Raw genomic sequence first — 25,877 nt, 5'->3', positions numbered from 1 at the left:
CTTTGCCTGGGTCACTATAAAACTGAGATGTGCCCCATCAAGTGCCCTACGCATGTTGGACCTCCCCGTGATTGAACTGCTCAAACGAGCCATTTATAAAGGAGAATCCTGGACAATGGAGTTTTTATCCTTAGCCCTGCTGGATACCATGGGGGCTGCTAGAGGACACTGCAGGGAGGAACAAAGAGTATTTGCCCTACACCCTGGAAGTACGTCCGAGTCACATGGACAAGAAGAATGACGTGCTTCCGGGTTGAAGAAAAAGGAATTTTTATCTGACCCGGAAGTGTTCCTAGTCACATGGACATAGAGAGCGAAACACTTCCAGGTCAAGGACTATAAAGGACTATGGGAAATCTCCAGATGACGAGCTGAACTGGGTGGAAGGGTGGAAACGCGTCTGGGAGTGGTGGAGTGTATTATTGATTATTGATTGTGTATTATTGAGAATTTATGAGTATTGTGGAGAGGAGGGTGCTTTGTGCACTTTGTATTAATAAAAAGACATTATTTTGGACTGGTGCTAAGCAAACTCCTGTCAATCATGGAGAATCCACTGCATCCACTGAACAGGATCATCTCCAGACAGAGGAGCAGCTTCAGCGACAGACTGCTGTCACCATCCTGCTCCACTGACAGACTGAAGAGACCCCACACTATGCGACTCTTCAGTTCCACCCGGGGGGTAAATGCGAACATTATTCAAAGTTATTGTCTGTTTTTACATGCATTTTTATTACTCTTTAATTCAATATTGTTTTTTGTATCAGTATACTGCTTCTGGATTATGTGATTAATAAAGTATCTATCTATCTATCTATCTATCTATCTATCTATCTATCTATCTATCTATCTATCTATCTATCTATCTATCTATCTATCTATCATATTGCCCTATCTATCTATCTATCTATCTATCTATCTATCTATCTATCTATCTATCTATCTATCTATCTATCTATCACTTAATTTGAGCAATCTTTTGTAATTTGGGAGTCGGTGCAGGATTCTGACCTGGTCTTCTAAGAAATTCACAATCCAAGAATATTAAGACTGTGATGTCAGCTCTCCATTTTCATTTAATTAAAAAAGTGAGTTTTTATGGTTAAATGAAGACATTGCATGTTTTTTCTTATTGTACTGGGCTTTCAGACCACATGAATTATTCAGAATGTAAAGTCTCCTGAAGTGGCTGAAAATGCTGAGTTTAATTAAAAGATATATCACACAGTCCTTTAAAATAATACTTTTTTCATAAAGACTATAAGTGATCATGAAGGCTCCACTTTTGTGGCTACAGTACTATAATTACACCATCTACAAAGATGATATCCAATTAATAAAAGAAATTTCTTTTGTGTATTCACATAGCTGAATTACCAAGCAAGTTTTATCAATCCAATGTGAAGGTAAGGATTACATTTAAATAATAAAAACTGGCAACTGAATGATGGAGCACACTTCAAAATTCCAACATTGCCACCTCCTTGGCTTTTTTGATTATATGAAGTACTGGGAGTGGAAATTGTATTTTGGCACTCACTTTATCTGGTATTCTCTAGGTTCTTAAAATGCAATCGTCTTTCCTCAAACTCCTTTTATCATGTTTTGCTGTATTTGGGGGTTTTGTACATTACAGAATTGCAGAACTCAGCTGTAATGTTTAATTTCTTCTTTAAAGTATTTTTCTAGACATTGAAATTATTCCCCATGTTATAGTGAAACCATCCGTGTATGGTGTGGGCACTACCATTTTGTGGAATTTTTTTTGATGATGTCCATTGTTATGTTATAACCAGTGTTTATTTCATTAGTTGTATTAATTTATTTTCTGTTTAATGGCTATTTGTGTTATTTTGATATTGTTATTTCTCATGTTTTTATCTTATTTCTGTTGTGTTTATGTATTATGTAATATTGAGCTCTGTACCTTTAAATGTGCTCCCATTTTTTGCACTTTATAGGTTCAGAGACCGTGAGGTATACACCACAACTCTTTCCTCCCCTTAATCAATTTTGGGAGAGGATGGTGCCAAGGACAATTAATCCACCACCGAAAAAGAATGCCTTGCTGTCGTGTGGGCTGTCGAGAAGTGGCAATATTTCCTGGAATGGACAAATTTTGAAGTGAGTACGGACCATGAAGCTCTGACCTGAGTATTTAATTGCCCGAAGACCATGTCTAGGTTAACTAAGTGGGTGTTGCAAATCCAACAGTTTACGTTCAAGCTGTGCTATTGTAAGGGCTGTGCTAACGTCATGCCTGCATTGTCCTGCGTGCTTGGGCAGGCAACAGTGGTAAATGCACTATTGGTCTTCATCCTTTGGCTTGATCTTCCCCAAACATGCAGGACATTGTCCAGTCGTTTACCAGTAGTCCTATATGTCAGTGATATAGGAGGTCTCAGGGGAGAGGTCGGACTACATACATTATAGGGAACTTCAAGGGGCACTTTATCCCCATGTACCAATGAAGAACTGGGGTTACCATTATTAGTTGGTAGTGCCCAAAGCACTTATGCCAAAGTTCCTGCGATGCTACTATTGTAACGTCCTGCAAGAGAACAAAGCATGCCGGACACCATTTTCTCAATATGAGGAAGAACTACTGACTTCATTATTGAACATGCTGAAACTATATACATAACTGTTGCCTCTCCATTCATAACCCTGGAAACTCCCACATTGCAGCGTGTTTGAATTGTGTCTTCACAGAGGCACAGCGCTTCAAGCCGTTACACAAGCACCCCCAGGATTCATATGTACGGGCAATGTTAACTTCGTTGGGGAACACACTAAGTGCCCTGTCCGAGTGTGGGTAGGTAGGCTTGTGACTGGACCTGGAGAATTAACATCTGCGTGCCCAGTAGGTACAGGTGTGTTAGGGGCAGCAGGGGCCAAGTCACCAACAGGGGCTGGAAAAGAGTTGAAAACCTTAGAGGAATCCATGTACGCAGGCTTGGGGTGATCCACCAAGACCATCTGCTGTGACCAATGTCAAGCACAAATGTTTTGTCTCCGCATTCTAGGACTCGCACAGAGCTGTCATAAAGTGGTTTCAGTGGACCGCGATGTGCCAGACAAAAACAAACTTTGATGATTGCAGGTGGTATAGGAACCCGGAGTGAGGAGAGCCATGGTGGGCAGGAGGTACCTGCTGGAAGTTGACTGCTGTATCCAGGAGCAGAGATTGGTGTTGGGATGCAGTCCAGGGCACACGGAGAGGTTGACCAAACACTAGTTCAGCAGAGGAGACCTGCAGACCCACTTTCGGAGTTGTATGTAATCCCAACAGCACCCAGTGCAGATGGTCGACCCAGCTGTTGTTAGTAAGAGAGGCCTTGAGGGCTGACTTTAGTGATCATTGAAATCACTCACAAAGGCTGTAGGCTTGGAGGTGGTAGGTAGTGGTAAGGTACAGTGTCGTCCCACGGTCCTTTGCCATTGTAGCCCAGAGCTGTGAAGTGAGCTGTGCACTTCAGTCATGTGTAGCTGCTGTCCGGCTACGAACATCTTTCTTGAGGCCCTGCCAAACAAATTTGCTCAACACCAAACGTTGGGATTCTCTCTGCCCTGGATGTTAGAGGCTGTTTACAGTGTCAAGAATGCTCCGTCTCCAGTTGTTGGGTACAATTGGGTGTGGGAAACCCATGCTGGTGTCACACAGGAGCTTAGCAGCACTGCCATCAAACTGCATGTCTGACAACTGCAGGCCAGTTTCTGATAAGTGAAGAGCATGGACCCTTGGGTCCTTAGCTTGGTCAGTTGCCAGCTGGGAGTAGTCAATTCCAATTTGTATGGTTGCTAGTGATGGCCGAGAGAGACAGTCAGTCACCACATTGTTCTTACCCTCGACATGCTGGACATCTGTTTTGAACTCTGATATGTAAGCCAGGTGCTGTTGCTGCCAGGCAGACCATGGATCAGTGACCTTGGACATTGCGAGGTCAAGTGTTTTGTGGTTGACAAATGTAGTGAATAGCCGGCCTTCAAGCAAGAAGCGGAAATGTTGAATGGCCTGGTACAAACTCAGTTGTTCCTACTCAAAAATACTATACTTGTGTTCATTGGGCTGTAAACGTTTGATGAAAAACGCCAATGGCTGCCACTGCATGGTCCGAAGAGTCAAATGTAAGAGGGAGTGGAGTTTTGGGCAACAGGTGTGCAAGCATGGCCGCCTCAGCTAAAGCACGTTTGGTGCTCGTAAATCCCTTATACAGGTCTTTGGACCATGTGACAGGGGACTGCCCGAGTCATGAAGTGGTGGTAGAAATTCACCATGCCAATACCTGGAGGGTACATATGGTGCAGGATTGTGGATAATGACAGCACAGACTTCGGAAGGCAAAGGAGTTACACCCTCTTTTGAAATGCGATGCCCCAGGAAGTTTATGACAGGCACTCCAAATAGACACTTAGCAGGACTGATCACTGGTATACAGTGATTTTGGTGCCTACAATGTCTGAATGGTTTTATATTAATTTTATGGTGCTGATTAAGAATATGACTTTGGGTTTGCCAGATTGGATCTAGTTTCACAGATATTTAATAGTTAATTAATTAATTAACTCAACACGTTCGAAAAACATTCAGAATTGCAAGAATATTTTTATTTTACAGTGGTGTGAAAAACTATATGCCCCCTTCCTGATTTCTTATTCTTTTGCATGTTTGTTACACAAAATGTTTCTGATCATCAAACACATTTAACCATTAGTCAAATATAACACAAGTAAACACAAAATGCAGTTTTTAAATGATGGTTTTTATTATTTAGGGAGAAAAAATCCAAACCTACATGGCCCTGTGTGAAAAAGTAATTGCCCCCTGAACCTAATAACTGGTTGGGCCACACTTAGCAGCAATAACTGCAATCAAGCGTTTTACGATCACTTGCAATGAGTCTTTTACAGCGCTCTGGAGGAATTTTGGCCCACTCATCTTTGCAGAATTGTTGTAATTCAGCTTTATTTGAGGGTTTTCTAGCATGAACCGCCTTTTTAAGGTCATGCCATAGCATCTCAATTGGATTCAGGTCAGGACTTTGACTAGGCCACTCCAAAGTCTTCATTTTGTTTTTCTTCAGCCATTCAGAGGTGGATTTGCTGGTGTGTTTTGGGTCATTGTCCTGTTGCAGCACCCAAGATCACTTCAGCTTGAGTTGACGAACAGATGGTCGGACATTCTCCTTCAGGATTTTTTGGTAGACAGTAGAATTCATGGTTCCATCTATCACAGCAAGCCTTCCAGGTCCTGAAGCAGCAAAACAACCCCAGACCATCACACTACCACCACCATATTTTACTGTTGGTATGATGTTCTTTTCTGAAATGCTGTGTTCCTTTTACGCCAGATGTAACGGGACATTTGCCTTCCAAAAAGTTCAACTTTTGTCTCATCAGTCCACAAGGTATTTTCCCAAAGGTCTTGGCAATCATTGAGATGTTTCTTAGCAAAATTGAGACGAGCCCTAATGTCCTTTTTGCTTAACAGTGGTTTGCGTCTTGGAAATCTGCCATGCAGGCCGTTTTTGCCCAGTCTCTTTCTTATGGTGGAGTCGTGAACACTGACCTTAATTGAGGCAAGTGAGGCCTGCAGTTCTTTAGACGTTGTCCTGGGGTCTTTTGTGACCTCTCGGATGAGTCGCCTCTGCGCTCTTGGGGTAATTTTGCTCGGCCGGCCACTCCTGGGAAGGTTCACCACTGTTCCATGTTTTTGCCATTTGTGGATAATGGCTCTCACTGTGGTTCACTGGAGTCCCAAAGCTTTAGAAATGGCTTTATAACCTTTACCAGACTGATAGATCTCAATTATTTCTGTTCTCATTTGTTTCTGAATTTCTTTGGATCTTGGCATGATGTCTAGCTTTTGAGGTGCTTTTGGTCTACTTCTCTGTGTCAGGCAGCTCCTATTAAAGTGATTTCTTGATTGAAACAGGTGTGGCAGTAATCAGGCCTGGGGGTGGCTACGGAAATTGAACTCAGGTGTGATACACCACAGTTAGGTTATTTTTTAACAAGGGGGCAATTACTTTTTCACACAGGGACATGTAGGTTTGGATTCTTTTTCTCCCTAAATAATAAAAACCATCATTTAAAAACTGCATTTTGTGTTTACTTGTGTTATATTTGACTAATGGTTAAATGTGTTTGATGATCAGAAACATTTTGTGTGACAAACATGCAAAAGAATAAGAAATCAGGAAGGGGGCAAATAGTTTTTCACACCACTGTAGTTACAACTAGTAAGTAAACAGTCTAACAGCATACAAAAAAGAAATGAAAAATATCTAACAATGACAGGAAAAAGTTATGTATTATTTGATTAATTAATACAATATTGATTAGTTATTAATTGTTATTAATGTCAATGTTTCAAAAAGCACTGTTTATGCGATTTCCTTTTATGTGTGTCATCAGGACAATCCCGTTGGAGACTCCAACAGTAGCCTGCCATCATGTGTATGTCCCATCTACCTTGTTATCTCTCCTCCATCACCTTCACATCCTGGTGGAACCTCTCGCCTTGTTCCTCGCTGAAGTCTCCAATGTTTTCTGGCAATATGTTTGAGAGTGCATCTTTATGCTCATATTAACTCCCAAATTTCTGAAGTTAGCAAGCATATCTTGCACCAATTCTTTATAATTGTCTGCTCTGTGATTACCCGAGTAGTTCTTCACAACAGAGACAAAACTCTTCCAGGTCAAAGCCTCAGTGTCATTCATGCATTTGGTAAAATTGGAATCGTTCATGAGTTTATGAATCTGAGGACCATCAAAGATTCCAGCTTTTAGTTTTTCCATGCTCAGTCCAGGGAATGATCTACAAATGTACTTGAAGCAATTACCCATTTTGTCCAAAGGGTGGGAGAATGATTTTGTTCTTGTCAACCATCAGCTTGTTGATGATATTTGCAGCGTCAGCAATCATTTCTTCCCTTGTAGGCCATGACACTTTTGTCCAATGATCTTGCTTTGCCCTGCTATCCCAGCGGCACATGAAGCATGGGTATTTTGTGTATCCAGATTACTGTCCAAGTAAGTTCACCATCTTCAGATCAACATAAAGCAACCGCTGATGTTCATGATAACAGATTTTCTGTAATGCAATTTTTACATTTTCTTATTCTTCTTTAAGTTTTGATGAGTGAGCAATGGGAAGAGACGCATAACGGTTACCATTGTGCAAGAGAACACATTTCAAGTTTCTAATGGAGCTGTCTATAAAAAGCCACCAGTCTTCTGGTCGATATTCTGTTAGTCCCATTTGAAGTACAATTCCTGGGATATCATTGCAGTATACAAGTTCTTCCTCTTGGTTGAAATATGGGAGAAGCCTCTCTTCTCTTGTCCGATAAGCTATAATTTTAACTTTCCGCCTTTATAAGATTTCATTCATTAACTCTGGATGCTAAAAGTTCAGATGCTTGCTTGGACAGATGTAAGTCTCGAATCAGGTCATTGAGTTCTGTTTGGCTTAATGGTTGAGGTGTTGAAGAGCTTCCCTCAAATTCACTTCCACTGCTACTACCCGCCATACACTCCAATCCTTGCCTCTCTTCAGAGTCTGACAGTGGCTGGTTTGGTAGTCTGGTAAACACTGGTATGGGAACGTCATTGCCATATGGAATAGGTTGTCTTGCTGATTCCAAAACAGGGTAATCCCAATGAGCTTTCTTGTAATGATTAAAGTCTTTAATCTTTACAACATAAAAATAACAATCGTCATGGTGGTTTTTCAGTTCTCTCCATGCCATTGGCACACCAAAGTATAAACCTTTTCTTTCACCTTTTGTCCACTGTCGTAGGTGCTCCACACATGTTTTGCAAACCATATGTGGAGTCCAAGACTTATCCTGGTCTCCAAGCTGTACTCCAAAATAAGTCAGGTATACTCGATGCACAAAGTCTGTGAAATTTCTTCTTTGTTTTTCAACCATGTACTCTCCACAGATGTAGCAAAATACATCAGGATTGTTGATGCAGGCTCTTCTTGATGAAGTCATAATTTTTACATGTATTTATATACTTATTAAGACAGAACTTTTTGGGTATAAACGAAGACTGGGTTGACAAACTTATACTGTAACCGACTTCTTTCCTCTGCAAATTCAGTTGAATCCTGGCTTCAAAAAGTCGCTTTTATAGCATTGTAGGCCTACAAATTGAAATACAAAATAATTATATGGGATATTTCATTACCTAAGACACTGTTAAAAAGTCAATAGACAGACCAAAAGCTATTGCATTTGTAGCAGTGCTACTATGAGTAAGAACTGCATCTCCCAGCAGTTCCTGCAGGGGCTGTTGGGGTCAAAGGTGGTCAGAGGGGTTTAAAAGGAGGGCAGGTGGCCAAAGGAAAAAAAGTGTTTTTTGTTGTTGAATTTTTGTGTGTCATTTACCTGTTGGGCTGCCTTCAGTTAATCAAGCCAAATTTAGTCGCAGTGTCCTGGATTATATTCGTTGTTGGAGTCTGGATCGTCTTTTTTCCTGTGTGTTGAGGACTGATTGTGGATTCATGGCTTTCCCGCAAGTATAGGAACGCTCCTGAACCATCCATCCGTCTTCACCCTTACAGTCTACACCCTTTTGTTTTCATTCTCTTTCAACATACAGATCCCTGGACTTACTCGCGTCATCTATCATTACATCCAGTGTGTTATTCCATGGACTTTGCTGTGTGGAGTTGTTTGTGTTTATATGTTTAATGTATTATCACCATAGGGGTACAGGGGTGGTATTATTGTTTCCATTTATATCATTTAATTTCATTATATTCTTAATTGTCATTAGTTCCCAGTGTGCTTTATTTTGTTTCTGTTTTTGAGTGTGTGCAGGTCGTGCCAAGGCTGGGGGCGTCCCTGGGATCTCCTCTACAAAAATAAATAAATCACCGTCATATTGACGGTGTGAATCTTAGCGGCACCTGACCGCTACACATTTGTTATCACACACAAGTCGCATTGGGGGAATGCATTATTTTCATGGATGTCCATTATCTCATAAACTAGAACAAATTCAGAAAAAGTAATGGGATTTCTGAATTCAGCACCCTCAAAATACCCTAAATCCATTCAAAAAACCTTGGCACCTGAACCCATGCAGGCTCAGGCACTAAAACAAGGCTCGGAGATTGGCGAGGTGTTCTACTTTGGAGGAGCTGGCAACCAGAATGTCATCTAGGTAGACAAAAAGAAAAGTCAAAATCACTGAGGCAGAGTCTATAGACCTCTGGAATGTTTGTGCAGCATTTTTAAGGCCAAATGGTGTTTGCAGGAATTCAAACAATCCAGAGGGGGTGGTGACTGCTGTTTTGGGGATGTCTGTTGGGTGCACAAGTATTTGGTGGTAGTCATGGACTAGGTCCACCTTTGAAAAGATTACTTTCCTGGAAAGCCATACCAAGAATTCCTTTATGTGTGGAATTGGGTATCAGTCTGAGACAGTGTGATCGTTCAGGCAGAGGTAATCACCACACAGTCAGAAACCTCCACTTGCTTTGGCAACCATATGGAGGGGCGATGTGCATGGGCTGTGTGATCGGTGCACGATTCCTAACCTTTCCAAGTTGGGAAATTCTGCCCTTATAATAGCCAGCTTGTCAGAGGCCAGGGTATGGGCATGGACTGGTGGACCAGAAGTAGAAATGTATTGTTCCACTCCATGCTTGGTTTCCACTGTGGAAAAAGAGGGTTTGAATAGCTGGGGGAATTTGTTTAGAAGGCTGGCGAAGTCGCAAGTCACAACCATCATATTGTACAGGGTGGAGGTAGTGACACTGCTGAGTGTGCAGGGAAGGGTGGAAAAGTCCTTTGTATCTACAAGGTGACAGTTCTTAACATCAACCAGCAACCTGTTTGCACTCAGGAAGTATGAGCCCAGAAGCGGCCTGGCCATCTTGGCCAAGACAAATGTCCAAGTGAAACATCTTCCACTGAAAGATAGGATGGTATGCTCTGTTCCGTAGGTGGAGATCCTAGTACCATTAGCAGCCTCCAGAATGGGCCTTTCTCTCCTTGAAGCCACTTTAATAGGTGATGCAGGAAGCCCTGGATAAACGCTCAGGTATACCACATGTTGAGTGCCCACTCTCTTGCATTTAGATCAGGCACTGAGACGGAGTACAAAGCTGCGAAGTACGGACTAAGAAAAGCCATCACAGCAGCCAAGAGGCAGTACAGAGAGAAGCTGGAGGGCTTCTATTCTACTGCTGACTCTGGACGTATGTGGCAGGGCCTACAGCACATCACAGACTACAGGACCACCACCAGCACAATCAGCTCCACAGAATGTCTGCCGGATGATCTCAATACTTGCTACACCATCCAGCAACAGCACAGAGTGGAGGCACATACACACCTCCCTCCCCTCCACCAATGGTTTCTTCAGGTCAAGTACACAAAGCACTAAGGAAGATCAACCCCCGTAAGGAAGTTGGACCAGACTACATCCCTGGCGAGCCCTCAGAGCATGTGCCAATGAGCTGGCTGATGCTCTCTGCTCCATCTGCTCCATCCTTTCCCTCAGTCAGAGAATCGTTCCATCCTGCTTTAAGACTACGATCATCTTCTCCATAGCTAAAAAAGGCCCACCCACCTGCCTGAATGATTACAGGCTGGTAGCACTCACTCCAATCATCATGAAGTGTTTTGAGAGAGTTGTGCTGGCCCACATTCAGAGCAAAAATTGTTCAGGAATGGTTTGAGGAACATAACAAAGAGTTCAAGGTGTCTAAATCTGATTGAACATCTGTGGATTGTGCTGGAAAAACAAATCTGATCAATGGAGGCCCTGCCTCACAACTTACAGGATTTAATGGATCAACTGGTAATGTCTTGGTGCAGAATCCACAGGACAAGTTCAGAGGTCTTTTGGAGTCCCTACCTCGACAGCTCAGAGCTGTTTAGGCTACATGACAGCAACCTACACCATATTAGGAAGGAGATTTTAATGTTGTGGCTGATCAATGTATAATTTAAATTCTCTTGTTATTTTACTTAACCATATTGTTCTTGACTGCCCACATGATTCTTCTCCTTTCTATCTGCCCTTAAGTACTGTTTTCAAATTTTGCAATGTACCTTAGCCAAGTAGTCTTAAAGAGTCCTCAAAAGTCTTCCGGTCAGCAAGACATGTTCTTATCTTATTGACTTGATACTTTATTCTCTCTATGTTCTTCCAGCTCAACTATGTTAACTATGATCTTCACATGCATTTCATCATCACCCAGAAGCAAAGCTGAGCTCCCTAACAACTGAGTCACCTCCTACTACTACCTTTCTGTTTCCGGGTACAGGTTAGAGGTGAGAGCTGCATTTGTATGTGCAATAGCTAAGCATTAATTATGATATCATAGCAATAAAAGAGATAACAGAGATTAAAATGAGTGTAACATTTTGAGGAAGGATAAGAAAACAGGAAAAGGGGCTTGTTGTCTATGTAAAACAGAACATAAATGCACATATTCTACAATTGGATAATGAGGCACATTTTAGTGAGTCTTTTATTCAATGATAAAGCATTAGGGTGGAAGCCTGATATTGGGAGTGTGTTTTAAACCAATCCACCCAATCCTTCATCACCATTCAGACTGTAGTTTCAATGTGCATCTTTCTAATAATATTAAACAAAAAGTTTATAGGGGTTGTGAAGCCCGAGTGCGTACAGCCACCCTAACCCCGACACAGACAGGCAGGGAGACGTGTTTTTACACCTAGCACATGGTTTATTTACATAGTTAAGTGCACAAATCACCACAACATAGTTCAGTCCCTTCTCTGCCGCCAGTCCATTCACCTCCATTCTTCCTCAGGCTTTGTCCTCTTCTTCCTGACTCTGGCCCCCCGAGTAGTGTCAGCTGGCCTCTTTTATAAGGCACTCGGAAGTGCTCCAGATGCTCATTGATGCATTTCCAGCAGTACTTTCTGGCAGTACTGTGGCAGAAGAGCTGCTGAGAAGGGTGTTATATATCTGCACTGTGATATTAATTGCAGGGTTCGATTATGCAGCCATGTGCTGTAGGTCTGCTGTTTGGTGAGATGAGCTTGATTGCTTTGGTCTGGAAGAGGAAAAGGAGAGAGGACAATAAAAAAGGTTTTGAAGTTGTTGCACTTACCAGCTGTCAGCGTCTCTCTTTCCTAGACATAAAAAAGGGCTCCGCCGCTGCTACAGCACCCCCTGGCAGCACCCACTGATCCCAACAGGACTGTATCCAACTCCAATTCCATTGGAGCCCTGTGGCAGTCCGAGGCACCGCTGCAAACCAAGGGGGCTGCCACCTAGGACTCCAGAGGAGGTAATGTTCTGGCCACACTTCCTCTCCTGGTCCTTCCTCTGTGTGGCCTCGTCAGGCAAGGGTCCCTGCCATCTACCACAGGGTATAAAGTCTTGAGGGATTTTAATTATCTAAATATTAACTGAGCTAGCCTAAAATACTGGAGCACAAGAACAATTGTTTTTGGAATAAACTATTGAATGTTTTTTAAACACAGTTTGCTAAAGTGTCAATGAACGAGAAACCTTGTCTAGATTCAGTCTTTTATAATGACCGGGGTAGAATTCAGGGTGTAAGGGTGAATGAACCATTAGAGTCAAGTGACCATAATATAATACATTTCAAAGTGTTTTGGCAGAATCAGGTGAGGTTGGGGACCATGCACTGGTACAGCGCGTTGCTGCACCCACCACACAAAGAAACACCTTGGGATCCTGGTTGGCAAGCCCCCAGGCAGATGCACAGTCCAATCCCACCCTCTGGAAATGACCATCTATCTGCCGCAGCCAGGTGTTATGTGGGCATCACCTTGGCCTGGTCCAGCAGTTCAGTTCTTCAGCAATGAGGATCCTGTGAGCCGGATTACCCTTGGGGAATTGCACCACAGGGCCGTAGAGTCATAACTGATATTCCCTCATAATGCAGGTAATATGCCTCATTCGGGACTCCATGAACAACCCCTCATATCATACAAAGTCAAACCAGTAGTACCCAAGCTTTCTCTGAAGAGACAGTACCGAAAGAGTCTGGCTAGTGTCCTTGTGTCCATTTCTATCAGACGGTTGTGGCGAGCGCCCTCTTCTACGCAATGGTGTGCTGGGGAGACAGCATAAAGAAGAAGGACGCCTCATGCCTGGACAAACTGGTGAGGAAGGCAGGCTCTATTGTAGGCATGGAGCTGGACAGTTTGACATCTGTGGCAGAGCGACGGGTGCTGAGCAGGTTCCTGTCAATCATGGAGAATCCACTGCATCCACTGAACAGTATCATCTCCAGACAGAGGAGCTGCTTCAGCGACAGACTGCTGTCACCATTCTGCTCCACTGACAGATTGAGGAGATTGTTCCTCCCCCACATTATGCGACGCTTCAGTTCTCTTCAATTCCTCTTCTTTATGCTGCCTTCATAGCACACCACCGCATAGAAGAGGGCGCTCGCCACGACCATCTGATAGAACATCTGCAGCATCTTATTACTGATGTTGAAGGACGCCAGCCTTCTAAGGAAGCATAGTCGGCTCTGTCCTCTCTTGCACAGAGCATCAGTATTGGCAGTCCAGTCCAATTTATCATCCAGCTGCACTCCCAAGTATTTATAGGTCTGCACCCTCTGCACACAGTCATTGTTCCCACGGTAGCCTTCAGCTCCCTTATATTGGACTAAAAGTTCATGTAATTAATGGACCTTCAATATTGTGAAACCTTAATGATGAATTCATACAGTAAAGCTTTAGATTAAAGCACTGTGATAATTGGCAATATGTACTTTGATTCATCCCATTGTTTGTTTTTCTATAGCGGGGGGGTCATGAGGTTGCTGGAAAGGGGTGTGTGGCACTCCCGATATCTACGCAAAAGGATGAAGGTCCAAGTCTTTAGAGTCCTGGTGCTTCCTGTCTTGCTATATGGTTGCGACACATAGATAGATAGATAGATAGATAGATAGATAGATAGATAGATAGATAGATAGATAGATAGATAGATAGATAGATAGATAGATAGATAGAGTGCATCTGGAAAGTATTCACAGCGCATCGCTTTTTCCACATTTTCTTATGTTACAGCCTTATTCCAAAATGGATTAAATTCATTTTTTTCCTTAGAATTCTACACACAACACACCATAATGACAATGTGAAAAAAGTTTACTTGAGGTTTTTGCAAATTTATTAAAAATAAAAAAATTGATAAAGCACATGTACATAAGTATTCCCAACCTTTGCCATGAGGCTCCAAATTGAGCTCAGGTGCAATCTGTTTCCCCTGATCATCCTTGAGATGTTTCTGCAGCTTAATTGGAGTCCACCTGTGGTAAATTCAGTTGATTGGACATGATTTGGAAAGGCACACACCTGTCTATAGAAGGTCCCACAGTTGACAGTTCATGTCAGAGCACAAACCAAGCATGAAGTCAAAGGAATTGTCTGTAGACCTCAGAGACAGGATTGTCTCAAGGCACAAATCTGGGTAAGGTTACAGAAAAATGTCTTCTGCTTTGAATGTCCCCATGAGCACAGTGGCCTCCATCATCCGAAAGTGGAAGAAGTTCAAAACCACCAGGACTCTTCCTAGAGCTGGCATCTAAACTGAGCGATCGGGGGAGAAGGGCCTTAGTCAGGGAGGTGACCAAGAACCCGATGGTCACTCTGTCAGAGCTCCAGAGGTCCTCTGCGGAGAAAGGAGAACCTTCCAGAAAGACAACAATCTCTGCAGCAATTGACCAATCAGGCCTGTATGGTAGAGTGGCCAGATGGAAGCCACTCCTTAGTAAAAGGCACCTGAAAGACTCTCAGACCATGAGAAACAAAATTCTCTGGTCTGATGAGACAAAGATTGAACTCTTTGGTGTGAATGCCAGGCGTCACGTTTGGAAGAAACCAGGCCCTGCTCATCACCAGGCCAATACCATCATGCTGTGGGGATGTTTTTCAGTGGCAGGAACTGGGAGACTAGTCAGGATAAAGGCAAAGATGACTGCAGCAATGTACAGAGACATCCTGGATGAAAACCTGCTCCAGAGTGCTTTTGACCTCAGACTGGGGCGATGGTTCATCTTTCAGCAGGACAACGACCCTAAGCACACAGCCAAGATATCAAAGGAGTGGCTTCAGGACAACTCTGTGAATGTCCTTGAGTGGCCCAGCCAGAGCCCAGACTTGAATCCGATTGAACATCTCTGGAGAGATCTTAAAATGGCCGTGCACTGACGCTTCTTATCCAATCTGATGGAGCTTGAGAGGTGCTGCAAAGAGGAATGGGCGAAACTGGCCAAGGATAGGTGTGCCAAGCTTGTGGCATCATATTCAAAAAGACTTGAGGCTGTAATTGCTACCAAAGGTGCATCGACAATGTATTGAGCAAAGGCTGTGAATACTTATGCACATTTTTTTTATTTTTACTAAATTTGCTGTCATTATGGGGTGTTGTGTGTAGAATTCTGAGGAAAAAAATGAATGTAATCCATTTTGGAATAAGGCTGTAAGATAACAAAATGCGGAAAAAAGGTGATGCGCCGTGAATACTTTACGGATGCACTGTAGATAGATAGATAGATAGATAGATAGATAGATAGATAGATAGATAGATAGATAGATAGATAGATAGATAGATAGATAGATAGATAGATAGATGATGAAAAGAGGATGAAAAAAGAGTCACAAAAAGGTTTGGTGGTGGCCACCCCATATACATGAAAAAAATATAGTGAAAAAAATAAACATATCTTTGTAGACAGCAGTCCAAAGCAGAACTGACTAACATGTTGAAAGCTGCTCGATAAATATGGCTGAATGAAGGAAGAGGTGGAGTCACGGAGACCGTAACAGGAATTGACGTGGCTTGTGGCTACCGAATATGACATCATCAGAGGGTTCCGGAAGTGTCGTCAACAGGGGCTAGACTAGTGTGATATCATTGAAGGGCAGGTTTTTTGGCTGGTCTCAGAGGGAGAAAAGGAGAAAGGACCAGCTGAGAAATAACACTATGCACACAGTTGTGACAATAGATAGATCCGGCATTTTGCTGAGAGAGCAAACAACAAGATGAAGCTCCATAATTTGAGAAAGAGAAGCTGTATTGTTGTGAGCCCAGAAGAGGTTTCCTTTCTTAACATGTTTATTTTAACTGCACCATCGAAGATCTTTATTGTTTTGTCTTAAAGAACATTCGTAGTAAATGGGGACAGCTGGGTTGGCACCCTAACATTTATTCTATGGAATTGACATTCCTTGCACAACCACACAGTCCTAAATGAGGTACCTGCTTACACTACCATTTTAAGTTTATTCCACTCATCACTTAATTAGTCTGAAACTGGCCTGTCATTTTTTAATTACTGCATTGTAAACATTGTAGTAAAATACCTTGGGATATTCTTACAATACAGTTTAAGGCCTACACATCAGTAGATGATTGCTGAAGACATGCAGACAGTGCTGAAAAGTAAAGACATTTTCACTGAAAAATAGTATATACCGAAGAAGAAAAAACAGAATATATTAGCTCTGAAAGAAGGAAAAAAAATAGATGGAAGCCGTGAAATCAATCCATGAGAGAGAGAGAGCTTTTCACTATATTATAACTGAATTCACTTTTCTGGTTCAGCATTATGGTAGATGTTAAGCTTCATTCTTTATTCCTTTTTTCTGCTTTGCTCAAATCAAAACCGCTCTGGAGATGTCACTGAGCACTTTCAAAGGCCTTCTCCTCTTCGTGGAGACCATAAAGTCAGTGCTGTTCTTTTAGGTTTTGCATGAGAGGGGCAGGATTCAGGATGACAGAAGATAGCTAACTTTATTCCAAGCAGAAATGTGTGTGAAGATGAAATATTCTGGTGAATTTAAAGTAAACATGTTGTGGTGCTGGTAGCAAGACCCTCACAGGGTGAAAGTGAGTGTTGATACTGCAAGGCTCCTGATGCTGGACTGGCAGAAAATCAGACTCACTCGTAGCATTTTCAAATCGCTTCCAGTTTGAACCAAATATAAAATTTTGCTTTTGATCTGTAAAATTATAAATAAATAATTTTGCCTCTGTTACCTTGAAAAACGTTTTGTGATTTAAAGAGAAAGGTGTTCTTAAAATTACAAAAGTAAATAAACAACTGTAGGATATGGAAGGTTAAGTTGCAGGGCTCCTACAGTATAAAATAATCCACCCAGCAAAACAAGAGCTTTCTCGTTAGTCTTAAGAGTTTAAATACATTATTTGAACTTTGCATACTCTAGGGTATCATGACACTTTTTAGCAGTTGTGTACCTAATGTAATCAGCTAATTCTAACTCATTCATATTATCTTTCTTTCCTTGGTGTTGTAAGACAATGCTTGCCTTTGGCTCAGCTTTGACTAAGTAATCCTTGCTAACCTTGTAATTAGATCTCAGAGGGAATGGTTAACATAACCGTCAGAAATGACAGACTCCGCCTCACACCTTCATGGTTTTTAAAATCAGGGACGTTTTAAAGGTTAAATGCTGAACCCTACATCTCCTGTCTCTCTTTCTCGCTCATGACCTTGATATTTTCTGCAACAAAATGAGCTTCCATTTTTTAACTCCCCTCCTGACCCCATACTCAATTAGTCGTTCAGTCTATTACGGCTTTAAACTCTCTTCTGGAGGTCATTCCCAGGATACAGGGACACCAAGAATGAAGTCCTTCTAGCCATTTCTGCCGCTGCACCCTGAGTATATCTTACTGTAAAGATTCCCGTCTCTAGGGCAGTTCGAGTTCAACTGGAAACTCAACTTAACACTGTGTCCAGCAGGGGGTGTTAGCTCCCTTGTTTGAATAAGATTTTTGTAATTGTGACGTGTTACATAACCAGGAAAATATATGCAGTAAACCCTCGTTTATCGCAGTTAATCCGTTCCAGACTCTACCGTGATAAATTAATTTCCACGAAGTAGGATTCTTTATTTATAAATCGAATATTTTCGCAGTTAGAGCATAGAAATCCTGTATACGACCTTCTATCTATCTATCTAAATACATTTTTTAACATTATTAGAGCCCTCTAGACATGAAATAACACCCTTTAGTCAAAGGTTTAAACTGTGCTCCATGACAAGACAATGATGGCAGTTCCGTCTCAAGATTAATAGAATGCAAATATATCGTCCTCTTCAAAGGAGTGTGCGTCAGGAGCAGAGAATGCCAAAGAGAGAGAGAGAAAAGCAAACAATTAAAAATCAATAGGTGCTGTTCGGGCTTTTAAGTATGCAAAGCACCACCGGACAAAGCAGCTGCAAGGAGTGTCCAAACAGCCCCTCTGCTCACACCCCCTCCGTCAGGAGCAGAGAATGTTAGAGAGAGTGAGAGAGAGAGAAAAGCAAACAATCAAAAATCAATATGTGCTGTTTGGGCTTTCAAGTATGCGAAGCACCGCGCGGGAAGCATATCATATATCATTGAGGAGTTTTATTTAATACATAATACGTGCTCTGATTGGGTAGCTTCTCAGCCATCCGCCAGTAGCGTCAATTGTATGAAATCAACTGGGCAAACCAACTGAGGAAGCATGTACCATAATTTAAAAGACCCATTGACCTCAGAAATCCTCGAACCAGCGAAAAATTTGTGATATATATGTAGATATGCTTACATTTAAAATCTGTGATGGAGTGAAGCCACGAAAGTCGAAGCGCAATATAGCAGGGATCACTGTAGATATAATATAAAAAGGCGATACCCCTCCCTTAGTGATACGGCGGTAAGAAATCACATAAGAGAAATAACTTAGCTTTCTTTAAAGATGGCTTACGCTGCATAACAGATGAAGGAAGCCAATGGCAAGAACCCAGTTCAGGAGTGGAGGGCTCAATGTGTAGAGTCTGACATTTTTATCGCTGCATTGGAAGGATTTTCAGGATCGGATGACATTATGTCCCATCAGTCTGTTGGCTTCAAAGGTGTGCTGGGGAATGTTCCAAGGCTTTATACTCTTTCTTTATGTGAAGACCCCCACTTAGGTAAATCATGCCATTGCAAACAAGGCAAAGAGGATATAGTTTCATGCTGAGTTTGACACACAGAAATAGTATCCAACAATGATGGATGGATTAAAAGGCAGAACTCTACGTGACCATCTTCATCAAGCCCTTCCGTGAAGACTGTTTGATTTATGTTAGGAAGAATGCCCAGAGGGGACTGGGCGGTCTCATGGTCTGGAATCCCTACAGATTTTATTTTTTCTCCAGCCGTCTGGAGTTTTTTTTTTATTTTTTCTGTCCCCCCTGGCCATTGAACCTTACTCTTATTCGATGTTAATTAATGTTGATTTATTTTGTTTTCTTACTGTGTCTTTTATTTTTCTATTCTTTATTATGTAAAGCACTTTGAGCTACTGTTTGTATGAAAATGTGCTTTATAAATAAATGTTATTGTTGTTGTTGTTGTTGTACAGTAGTATACAATGGTCATCAGTCTAACTGCCCATTTTGCAGTTGTCCCTAACTTGTCTTGTCTTAAAATGCTTGCCTAGCAGTTCTTATATGGTGAACTCCTGTGTGCTAAATCTGGCTCTGTGTCAACTGTGCACGAGAGTAGAAAAAGGCAGTTTTATAAAATATATTTCCACAGAGCATAGTGACATATTAAACTTATACATTTATTGCAAACACCTCCATGTCAGGGCACACATGTGCTGCCATCTTATCAGCTGACTTGCATTCTGCCATTCCACCAGGAACTGATATGGTCATAATTTATGTAACCTGGTGCTAGAGAGAAAGAGGCAAAAATGAAGAAACAAAGAAAAGAGAGAGATAGAGTTTGTAATGTGCTCGGGAAGAATGGGAAGTCATCCTACAATGTGACTTTGAACTTCCTCTATGATGATCCATGTTTTGCATGTTTTCTTAAAAATGACTATCACATTTTGATAATTGGATTTCCTTTTAGCATTATTTTACACTTTGCGAGACAGCAGTTAGTGCTCTCCAGTTACAGAAGGAAGCCGAGCAACACAAGCAGGGACAACTAATGCCTCAGCACCAAACTGAGGCCAGCAGGTGGGTGAAACAGGTCACATCTGAAGGTCCTATTAGATTAATAGTGCGGAAATGGGTACAATTATTAGAAAATGCAAAAAACATTAACAGGGAACGAAGAGAGCAGCATAGAAAACTGACAAAATTCACAAAAAAGGCCCAATCTTAGCACATTGCTTGTTTTATGACTCTCTCTATCTCCATATCTCTAATTTTCTGATCTTTGTGGCAAAATCTTTAACATCCACGTATTTGTCCCTGTTGCAGAACATTGGCAGCATAGTTTTGTAGCTTTATTTGAGCCTTTTCGGTTTCACATGGAGTTTTTCTGTAATATTTTATAGGAATTCCTATAACATATTACTGGAAGGAATCCATATTGGACTGTTTTTCTCCAGAATATGTCCTGTAAAAGTTAAAATATTTTTTCATCTTACTGTGGCACTATTCTTGTTTTGTTATGGGTGCTTCCAAACACTCTGTGTGTTATCATGGAAATCCTACCTAGAGAAGCACGGGTATGCACTGCTTGTGACGTCATTTTGAGACATGGTATACATTTTAATCTGTCTACCTATGCATCATCCGAAATTAGAATTCTGTGGGCAAACTTTTACTTTGTTTAAATCCACAGGTTTTTATCCTTGCTTTAGTCATTCAACTTCGATTTTTGATTAATGTTTTGGGCAAAGACGATTGGTTGTTTGATTTCCTGGTACAAACTCAGCACATTTGTTGCCCTTGTCTTTCCCTTTCCTTATTTAAAATCTTTTCTGCCTCTCTTTGAGACAGAACACACACATTAGTATTTAAAGTTTCATTATCTTCTTCTATGTAGTGCCTGATTATTTTTACTTTCCTACTTAGTCTTATTTTACTAACTAGTCTCAAATACTTTTTCTTGTTTTATTACTATTATTTATCCTGATTCTTTAATCTTACTAGGGGGCTTTTCCCCCTGCTTGCTATGTGCCAGCCACTTCGCATCTCTGCCGCTCACGTTGTGAAGAGTGGGGCTGAATGCACCCCAAGGAGACACTGTTGCTCCTCTGCACCCCCTCTTAAACGGTGATATAATGGGAAACACATACAGTTTTGTTTTTTACCTACTCTTTGCTCGATTAGCTGCTGGCTAGCTGCTGCTGCCATGGTGTGTGATCTGCATCTCACATGGCACACTTCTGTCATGTCACTTATGTTCACATATTTTATCTCTTTTCGCTTTCAATATCAGTATTGAAATCATTGAATTTTGATTCAGTGTTTGGAATTACATCGTGACAACGCAGCATATAACTGCCCGTGAGTGAATATTGTTTCTTTCTCTCTATAATAAATGTGTCTGACAACAGCAGTCACACAAATGAGAAACAATTAAACCGTGTGTGTGGTTATATGGGCAAGACTTTTCCAAACCTCTTTGCATAAGTTCTTGTCTCACGGGGCTTCCAGCCACGGGCGTGGTTACATCTCTTGGCACAAAGGCTCGTCTCGCAGGACGTGAAAGTGTCTCTCTGAGACAATCATGTCTCATCTCCTTCCAAGATTTTTTTTTTAGAATACAGACATATTTATGTTGAGTAATCCCTTCTTCTAAAATGATTTAAAAGGATTTAATTAATAACCTGATTTAAAATGATTTAATTAATAATTAGATACTTGTCCTGCGGTGGGCTGGCACCCTGCCCGAGGTTTGTTTCCTGCCTTGTGCCCTGTGTTGGCTGGGATTGGCTCCAGCAGACCCCTGTGACCCTGTAGTTAGGATATAGCGGGTTGGATAATGGATGGATGGATGGATGGATACTTGTCTATTTGTCCCTTTGTGGTTTAGTATCCTTAACCCAGGTGTGTAGTTCCAAGAAGCAATTCTGACACATATGGACTGTTCTCATTTAAACAGAACATTTTGTTTTTGTTTTGATGATGATGATGATGCCATTGTTCTGCCATCTTGAATCTTGGTCTTTATGACACTGCTGTGACATCATAGAGACCATTGTTATTTAAGACTGTGCCAAATTCTTTGCCAATGTACAAACTTCAATTACAAACCTATAGATAGCTCAAAAAATGAAGTATCTTTGGCAATTTCTTTTTCATACTTTTTTAATATTTAAGTCTCAACCCTGCTTTGATATAATTTAGAGCTAATTTTGTCCTATATTTTTGGTTGCTGATGAGAGACAATAAATATGTGGGCAAAACAGTGATGGGAATGAAAGTACATGGGAAAAGAAAGGGAAGGAGGCCAAAGAAGAGATGGATGGATAAAGTAAAGGAAAGGAAGGAAAAGGGCCTGACTGGCGAGGAGGTCCAGGAGAAAGTTGATTAAGCACATCAATCCCACATAGAAATTGGAAAAGATGAAAAGAAGGAGGAAGTAAGAAAAGAAGAATGTATCAAGTTAGGCCTTGTCTTGATGTCTCTATGTATTTTGCTCTAAAAAATAAAAACCCCCATCTCACTTTGTAACAATTAACACCGGTATGCTTTATAAACAGATCAAGCTACTTACAAAATAAAATTGAAATGCTAACCAGTTGCCAGTGGAAGAGAAGAAAACAAAACCTCCAATTACCCAAGATGACAGCTGGTTAAAGCTGTGACCCTTGGCATCATTATGGTGCACCACACATTTTATAAAGCTCCCAAGATGTGTACCACTGAACCAAAGTATGTTGTACTCATTACGACTGCTGTCAGCTATAACTAATTCTCAATATGAGGCTCACTAATTCTCAGTTGCATGAAGAATAATGTCTGTCTGAAGAATGACGATATTGTGTCTGTTCCTCCTTCATCATCAAGAGGCCTTTTTTTTTCTTCTTAGCAAAGGTAAAGCACACTAACTCGATGATTCCCTGTCCTTTCTCTGATTTTAACTAAACTCCTTTTATGATTCTGAATAGTAGGACGACAACAACAACATTTATTTATGTGGCACATTTTCATACAAAAAAGTAGCTCAAAGTGCTTTACATAATGAAGATAAATAAAATACAAAATAAGAAATTAAAATAAGACAACATTAGTTAACATAGAAAAAGAGTAAGGTCCGATGGCCAGGGAGGACAGGAAAAACAAAAAGTAACTCCAGACAGCTGGAGAAAAAAATAAAATCTGCAGGGGTTCCAGGCCACGCGACCGCCCAGTCCCCTCTGGGCATTCTACCTAACATAAATGAAACAGTGGATTTAGGGTTCTCACGGATGGACTTGATGATGATGGTCATGCAGACTTCTGGCTTTTAATCCATCACTCTTGGAACATCATGATGCTTTGATTATGTGGTGGTGGCACAAGCCACCACCAAAAGGACACCGGAAAAAGAAACAGAAGAGAGAGTAGGGGTTAGTACAGATTTTAGAGCCACCAGGAGACAAATGTTGTGCTAAACAAAACGGCGACAGGAGTCCCAAAGAAAAGTTGGGGTGCCAACCAGGCCAGCCTATTAAATGCAATTTTCCACTGTCACACATGTGTGATTGGGAGACAGTCAAAAAAGCCCAAAGGTGAGTGAAACATCATGTGGTACTTACCTGAACCTCTTCTCCCAACAGGAAAACAGAAGAAAGATAATCGTGGCCATTTCTGGGCTTCAAAATGGCCGCCACAAAGTCACTTCCGGCGACTCCGTTTGACTTCTGGTTAACCCCATGGACATCACTTCTGCTTCCTCCATAATGATGCTGTTTCTGGTTCCTGATTACTTTGTCATTTCCTGCCAACCAGTTCCTGTTCCCATCATCTATTTCATATATAAACGCCATTTTGTAACAACCATATTGTCAACTGTTACTCGTTTTTTTTAGTACTTTTGTCCGCAGGACAATATACAGGGACAGTCCCCAAAACTTTATTTTTGTGGAGTTTTTTTTTTCTTTTTGAATTATTTCCAAACCACAAAACTGAACAAAAACAAGCACTCAGCAGTGATACAGAATGACTTCTAATATTCTGTCATAGTTAACTAGGCTTTGTAGAAAAAGAGATTCACCTGAGTAAGAAGTCACAAAGAGTTCCGACATGCAGATACATCTCCTTGAAGTGAGGTGACCTCCTGTGGGAATGTCACGGTTTTATAGCGTCTCAGTCCTGGGATGTTGTTGGTGGAGTTCAGTTGCCCTCATGGAGTGGTTTCTCAGTGCTACAGAAATAAGAACAGATGAATTATTTAGCGACCACACCCCCTTTCATCCCAGGGTGGTATTACACACCTTGTAGGCCAGAAGGCGATCCTCAGACATCCAGGTGTGACAAGGTATAGTTTTTCAGTTAAGCAAACAACTTCCAAAAACATATGTCTGGGAAGAAATAGTAGTGGTCCTTCTAGACTGGGTTACAAAAATGCCAAGTAAGATGAAGTGATATTTTAAAAGAGAAGGGCCCTTCTTCACATGCTTGAAAGGTCCCTCATTAGTGATTCATTATTTTTAATAGAGATGTTCTTTTTCCAAGCAGGAATTGATATTTCATTATGTGATCTAAGGGACTATGAGCAGCATAGATCCTGTGGGAGGCTTACTCAGGGCAGGTTCTGTCATTGTAAAATGAACTCAGCAATCGCTCTGTCACTCTGCCTTCTGATTACCTCTTTTCTGCGGCAAAGAAACCTGATTCCTAGACCCTTTGGGAGCCATTTATTTGTATAAACAGACCCTTTGAACCGTTCATGATTCATTGCACCTAGCTCTTTGTCATTTCTATCCATTTCTTTCCCACAACAAAAAATGTTCAGCTTGCTTACGTCATATTACCTGTCCACCTAGTGTGCTTTATTAAGATGAATGACTTCAACTTCTGTCCCCTAAAAGACTTTGTCTTATTACTTGGAGAACAAAATGTGTCTTTGGAGGTAATCTAAGATTGTGGGGGTTATGTAACTGAAAAGGTGTTGTCTGAGTGGGCTGAGTATATGAGAGGGTGTCATTACGCTACTGCTCGACTACAAACAGGCAAAGGTGTTGACAAATTGTGATAGGGGACAGCTTGTGATTACACTTCCATGGTGATAGCGTTTAGTTGATGTCAAGCCTGAGGCACTTGTCTAAGTGGAATGTGCACACTCATTTCTTGCCAAATGTCTCTCCTCATTAGCTCCTTCCTTCTGACTTTGAGCCCGGTATGGACGACTGAGCACTGAGTGCACGGACTGAACCGTGCATGATTTGAGTTTTGCAAATATGTGTCACATTTTAATACAGTAAAATGAGCATTCATTTAAAGAAGGCCAGGCCAGGGAACTATCCAGTTTAGCAAAAGGTGAGAGACATAGAGAAAAAAATCCATTTTGACACTCTGGCAGGTGGTATTACACAGAACCTCTTAAAGAGAACACAGCTAAGCTTGAATAAAGATTTCTTCCACATGAAATGGAAATTACAATACCAAGGGCAATTTAAATGCTGTCAAATTTAAAATTTAAAAGTGAAATTGGATGCCATTTCTTTACACAAAGGGAATAAATGACTCATTCTGCAAGAAATAGAATCAGCCCCAACTATTAAAGAGACAAAAAGAACTGGATGTTGTTTTCTCACTAAATAAAAGAGCATTAAAAGAATAGCCAAAAGCAATATTCCACCTTCCCCTGAAGCAGGCTTATATTTTTCTTCTGTGAGATCCAAACAATAAACCACTGGAATGTTAAATTATTCTCAGTCCTTATAAGCTCTATGTTTGGACTGCAGCCTTCAAGTGTATCCCCTTCCTGGAAAGCCCTTAGCAGTTTTAACGTTGGTAATTTGATTTTGCCTGTGAAATTGTTACAGTGCTCTGAGCCCCCTCATACAAAAATAAATAAACTGAAAGATTAACATTCCCTCAGGCATTAAGTTAACCATGTAACCAAAGGTAGGGACTCATTTTTAACTTATTGTCAGGACAGTGGGTCCC

This window comes from Polypterus senegalus, chromosome 16, assembly GCF_016835505.1.
Source record: "Polypterus senegalus isolate Bchr_013 chromosome 16, ASM1683550v1, whole genome shotgun sequence".
Lineage (NCBI taxonomy): Eukaryota > Metazoa > Chordata > Cladistia > Polypteriformes > Polypteridae > Polypterus > Polypterus senegalus.
The sequence above is the reverse complement of the archived record's forward strand: the minus strand, read 5'-3'. Positions refer to the sequence as shown.